Raw genomic sequence first — 6,620 nt, 5'->3', positions numbered from 1 at the left:
CTCATTCATCAGCTGCATGAATATAGCGGGCGAGTTAGTCAGTCCAAATGACATGACCAGGAACTCGAAGTGACCATAACATGTCCGGAAAGCTGTCTTCAGAATGTCCTCCTCTCGGACCCGAATCTGATGGTAACCAGAACGCAAGTCTATCTTGGAAAAATACTGTACACCCTGCAACTGATCGAACAAGTCATCAATACGGGGAAGCAGGTATCGGTTCTTGATGGTGACTCTGTTGAGCTCACGATAATCTACATAGAGTCGCAATGAACCATCATTCTTCTTCACAAACAATACCGGGGCTCCCCAAGGTGAACTACTGGGACGAATGGAACCTAACTCCCAAAGCTCATCCAACTACTCCTGCAGTTCCCTTAACTCCAACGGTGCCATCCGGTAGGGGGCCTTCGAGATGGGCGCAGTACCGGGCATCAAATTAATCTGGAACTCCACCTGCCAACGTGGAGGCAAACCCAAGATCTCCTGAAACACATCCGAGTACTCACAAACAACTGGCAGCAGCTCAATATTCTCTACCACAGAATCCTCAATGACTAAAGCCAAGAAACTAGATAACGGCTCTCCTCTGGGCTTAGCAACGAACTGGAACACTGGCAAGCCTGGAATGTGAAACGTAACCGTCCGCGCGGCAGAGTCTAAGATGGCACCATACTCTGCAAGCTAGTCCATACCCATAATCACATCAAAACCTGACATCAGCATCATGAACAGATCGGCAGGAAGGAACATCTAGCCCACTAACACCGGGCAAGAAGGACAGCGACGGGTCAACATCATAGACTTCCCCATAGGAGTCGAAACAGTCAAAGCCTCAGACATGGACTCCGATGGAATACTGGTCAATCGGCAAAATTGCTTAGCCACAAAAGAATGGGAGGCACCAGAATCAAATAAAACATGAGCAATGCAGGAAGAAACAAGAAGAATACCCTCGACTACTCCACCGGTCGATGACTGCGGGTCCTGGCCTGACGCCTGCTGTGTAGAATAGAAGCGGCCCTGAGCTGGTAGAGGAAGCAACCCGGAAGACTGAGGGTCCTGAGTCTGTGCCTGCTGGGCTGCGATACATACTGGACCCAGGGACCGGACATGCGGATATCCCCTCTGCTGGTGCTGCGGCTGCTGCTGTCTCTGCTGCTACTGTCGCTGCTGAGGAGGTCTGCCTGGCTACCTCTGCTGCTGAGGAGCCCTAGGAACGGTGGGTGGAAGCTGAGTTCTCTGCTGCTGCTGAGGAGGACGAGGAGGAGGCAACTTCGGTGGCCTCTGCTGCTGAATGGGGAGAGGGCACTTATGCCTTCGATGCTCGGCCTGTCCACAGCCGAAGCATACACCAGAAAAGGGGCCGAAGGATGGTGCTGACGATGATGATGAAGCTACTGTCTGAATCGTAGGTTGCTGAAATCCTGACCTACCCCTCCGTCTCTGCTGATGTTGCTGCTTGGAACTGTTAGCTGGTGCCCTCCTCTTCCGGTCTCCACTGGAACTTTGCTCTCTCGACCTCTGGGTCATAGCCCAGTCCTCCTCATAAACACTACGCCAAAACAGCGAAAAAAGGACGTTCCAAAACCGTCTCAAATGACCAAAAAGGACGGTCATGGACTGTCACATGGGCCGTCAAATTTTGACGTGTCGTATTACTTAAAGGACGGTTCAAAACCGTCATTCTTATTGACAAAAAAAGGACGGTCATGGACCGTCCTTAAAAAGGACGGTTGTGGACCGTCTCTTATGTGACTTTAAAGGACAGCCATGGACCGTCCTTAAAAAGGACTGCTATGGACCGTCTCGTATGAGCCTTTAAAGGGGACTGCTATGGACCGTCTCTTATGAGCTTTAAAGGACGATCATGGACAGTCCTTTAAAAGGACGGTCATGGACCATCCTTAAAAAAGACTGTTATAGACTGTCCCTGATGAACCTGAAAAGGACGGTCATGGACCGTCCTTAAAAACGATGTTATCAACTCACTTATGACCCTGAAAAGGACGATTTTCGACCGTCTCATATTTAAATTTACACCTGTTACAACATCGTATTCTTCCTGATATACACCAGTTACAACATCATATTCTTCCTGATATACACCTGTTATATAATATATTTCATCATATTCATATTCCCATCCATCTAAACCCAAACTACATAAATCCATCCAAACATAAACTACATTCATCCAAACACACACAATATACACTTGTTACAATATCGTATTCTTCCTGATATACACCTGTTACAAGTGTAGGTTCTAGGTTTAGGTTTAGGTTAGGTTAGGTTATAGGTAAAGGTTTAGGTTTAGGAAATCGGGTTCGGGTTCGGGATCGGGTTTAGGTTTGGGTTTTCAAGTTTAGGTTTAGGTTTAGGTTAGGGAGTTGAGATTAGGATTAGGTGTAGGTTTAGGTTTAAGGATTTGAGAATATGTTAAGGTTTAGGTTTAGGAAATCGGGTTCGGGTTCAAGATCAGGTTTATGTTTGGGTTTTAGGTTTAGGTTTAGGTTATAGGTTATAAGTGTAGATTTAGGTTTAGGTTTAAGTTTAGGTAATAAGTTTAGGTTTAGGTTTAAGTTATAAGTTTAGGTTATAGGTTTTGGGATTTGAGAACAGGTTTAGGTTATAAGAATAGGTTTAGGTTATAAGTATAGGTTTAGGTTATTATCACTCACCAAAAGAATGAATAAAACCACAACGACAGAACAGAGTTCTCAAATTGAATAAATTATCATAAAAGTTATAATATCATAGATCTGTAGTGAAAGAGAGAGAGAGAGAGAGAGAGAGAGAGAGAGAGAGCTGTAGTGAGAGAATGACATTCACTGCATCATACAATCTATTTGCATCGATTGGTTCACCAACAGTTTTTGATGGAATCTGCGACAACGAGAGTGAAGCTTGCACAAGCAGAAAAGTTACACATGCACCTATTCAATCAGATACACAAGAGTGTGTTTAATTACCTTTAAACCTTCTGTAGTGCAATCTGATATGGGCCATCCATGATCTCTAGTTGAGAAAGGCCATGCACCTTTAGAAATGTGACAATACCAAAAACTAAGATCACCAGGGCAGTCTTCCAAAACCTTCAAAAACAAAGTGGAACAGGTGATAGGAAATTGTGCAGCTTACAACACAGGCGCATGCAAGAAGAGAAGGTACCTTTGAGAAGCATGAAGAGGAGGAAATCCAGATGAATGTAGTGGACCCACATCTTACTCTATCACCTAAAAATACATTGCAAACGATTATGTAAGAATACAAGTGATACAAATAGAATACATCAAAAAAATAAAAAAGAAAAGAAAAAGAAGTCACTAGCTAAAACAATAAGCAAAATGTGCTGGACGATATAGAATTACATTAAAAAGGCTTGGATGGCTGGGATCTTTGAATCTGGACAACTTTAAGGCCACAAAGGTGGGGCTCATCAGATCAATGGTCAAGGATAAGGGACCATGGCCCACCTGTATAAGCTAAGGACACAAGGATACCATGTGTAATTCAATATCTTCAGGTCTAGGATTGTATAGTTCCTTTGTAAGCCAGGTAATGGGTCAAGCCTTCATGATTGTTTATATATAAGGTCAAATTAGGTGTGGTTCAGACATTACCCAAACATTTGCCATACCAAATTTTGTTTTACGTATGAACAAATTGCTAACTATGATCTGGTTCCATACTTGGAGGTAGGAAAAGTGACCTACACATTATTACTAATGGATGGATAATCTAACTAGAAAAACAATACATGCTTAAGAGTCTCAAATTAAATTTCCAATGAACTAGAGAAGGGGATAAACTTGTCAATGTTGCCTCTATTCATGCTTTTCTTTCAGTTTAAAGGTCGGTTTTCAAGATAGCTTCGCATGTCTTTGAGTTTACCCTCTCGCATGTCTCATCAATCAAAACTGTCATCTACAAATAACATACTCCCGAGGACCTCTTTTTGTAAAGAACTCGTTCATAACCAATTCAAAAATAAATGGTTGAAGTTGGTGTAACTGGCGGAATTTAATAACATACTCCTGGGGATTTTTTTTTTTAATAACACAACTAATGAGAAGTCATAAAACTCCATAAATCCTAAAATTCGATTACCCTGTTTTCACATGCACATCTATTAACAAATGGTTGAAGTTGGTGTAACTGGCAGAATTTATCATAAACCATAAATCCCTATAGCTTGAAAGGCAAGGAAATAAGATGAAAGAGAATAACATATAGATGAGAAATGTTGCTCAAACTCATCACCTCTAGTGTCGCATTCTTCAATGATGCAATCTCCATTGCCTCATCCAAAGATAGCTGAAAATACACAAATGAAAAGCTTAATACCAGCAAAACTTGTTATGGAGAATTGTAAAAGGAACAAAACAAAACATATACCTTATCCCAAAATGCGCCCAACAATTCCCTGTTCTTAGGAGAATCCTACAAAATATTAATAAAGCATCAACGAGCTGAATGTTAAAGGAAATACAACCATCCAGCAAGGCAATCGAGAAAAGCTAATGAAAATCCCTACTGTTTGCCTCACTAACAATTGAACCAATATTTTGACCATGGCATCACTTGTGCTATAACATTCCCAAGAGTAGAAAGGACCTAACAATCCTCTAGTTTAATGCTAAAGACCATCAAACCACCTTTCAAATATTCTTACAACCCAAATTAATAGCAAAACTAAGAAATTTTATTCCAAATCATCATAATGCTCATAACTATTACGTGTACATAGTATAGGCCTAAAGAAGCCCTAATAAACCAAACTAGCCTTGAATCCTATCACCACCATATGGGTATTCCTGTCATAAACAAGATCCTATACCTTACACACACACACACACACACAAATCCTAAAAAATGTGTTGTAGAACATGCTTAAGAGGTGAAGAGAGAGAGAGAGAGAGAGAGAGAGAGAGAGAGTTTGCTGACATGCATGTTGCTGTACATGTGCAACCCATGCTTCCGTAACTACATCATTCATCGTATTAGCATCAATACTTCAATCCTAACCCTTAACATCCATTCTTCATTTTCCATTTTCGTATTGCATGCATATGCTACTTCATAGATCATATTCCAAGATAAAATGTGTCAATTATATTTAAAAAAAATTGTAGTTCAAAAGCAAACAATAGACCAACGGTCTGGATCTATGAAAGATGCGACATACTTCCACAAACTGAACAAAGACTTCCATAAATTCTTCATTTCCATACCAATATTTATATGATCCATCTCAAATTCCTGTACTTTCACATGAATTCCTACATAGGGCCCAAGATGGTCCACCTACGATCGCAGCGGGGGTCCCACCATAATCGCACATGGACAAAAATTACAGAGATTGACTGGATAATCAGTCCAACCTGCAAAATGAAGGGCAGAAGTAAAATGGTCAGGCCACCTATTTTGCATTCCTTACTGAAATGGCAGTCTCCATACTTAGATTCATGAGCAATCCATGGTGAATCCACCTATCTAACAGCCCGCTCTGATCATATGCTGGGCCGACATGGGAATTCAATATATAACAAGGTACAAATAATTCTATTGAAATGACACACTTTGTATCAGTACCATACATATTCATAATATGCAATGACAAGCAGCCGTATTCGTTTCCACACCTGTATATTTGTTTGTATTAGATTAATGTGACAACATAGCCATATATTGCAGAGATAAACTCAAATACGTCAGCCTCAGAGAGGAAGACTCATAACCCCCCAATAACACAAAATTAGGTGAAAATACAAGATCAAACACTAAAACCCACGAACGATCATCACCAGCATCTAATTTAAATATTTACACTCTCTCAATAGCCATATAATCGCTCTAAAAAAGTAGATGAAAACTTCAATTGAGAGAGAGGGAGAGAGAGAGAGAGAGAGAGAGAGAGAGAGAGAGAGAGAGAGAGAGAGAGAGGAACTTGTCGGATGGGACGCGTATCGGGCCGAATGTATCTTTTCCTCCCTCTTGGAAAAAATAAAGATCATTTTGATCCAAAACTTTTATGGCCCCAAAACAGTTTTTAATGGTCTACATTCAATCAACATTGTTTCCTGTAATGTGGTCCACTTGAGATTAGGATATATCTTATTTTTGGGCTCATGTTATAAAACTATGTAGAAAAATATGTAGACGGCATGGATGAAACACATACATCATGGTGGGACCCACAGCCACCTGCCATGCTAGTGGCAGGGGGAGCAGCCCATCTGTTCCATCGGGGGAAGACGAGCGCTGACGCTCTTTGAGCTCCGAGTTGTGTGAACGGTTCAAAGGAGATCAAAGTTACATGCCCATAATGATTTATTTATCATATCTACACCGTTCATATATTTTGAGAGATCATTCTAGGACTTGTTCTAAAAAATGAGTAATTTTCAAATCTAAAGTAGACCACACCACAAATAGCAGTGGGACAATGATTCTCACCATTAAATACATTCATAGGGCCCACCGTAACGTTTACTTTCCATCCAATTTTTTCATAAGGTCACACAAACCTAGATGAAGATAAAAAAACAAATATCAAATTGATCCAAAATTATTTTGAGCCCACATAGGTTTCAATGGCAGGCGTTCAATCTCCA

The 6,620-nt window shown here is 40.9% G+C and overlaps 1 long non-coding RNA gene across 1 annotated transcript; it reads right to left on the bottom strand.

Annotated features, from left to right (window-relative positions):
* Positions 1-4,267: 4,267 nt before the first annotated feature.
* On the bottom strand, positions 4,268-5,994 carry LOC131220438 (uncharacterized). Its single transcript, XR_009158580.1, has 3 exons — positions 5,954-5,994; positions 4,700-4,820; positions 4,268-4,429 (listed from the first exon to the last, which is right to left on the bottom strand). It is a non-coding gene; the product is annotated as an uncharacterized LOC131220438 (long non-coding RNA).
* Between the last annotated feature and the right edge of the window lie 626 nt (positions 5,995-6,620).

The sequence above is a fragment of the Magnolia sinica genome, chromosome 12, assembly GCF_029962835.1.
Source record: "Magnolia sinica isolate HGM2019 chromosome 12, MsV1, whole genome shotgun sequence".
Taxonomy (NCBI): Eukaryota; Viridiplantae; Streptophyta; class Magnoliopsida; order Magnoliales; family Magnoliaceae; genus Magnolia; species Magnolia sinica.
This window is presented reverse-complemented; position numbering and strand designations above follow the sequence as displayed.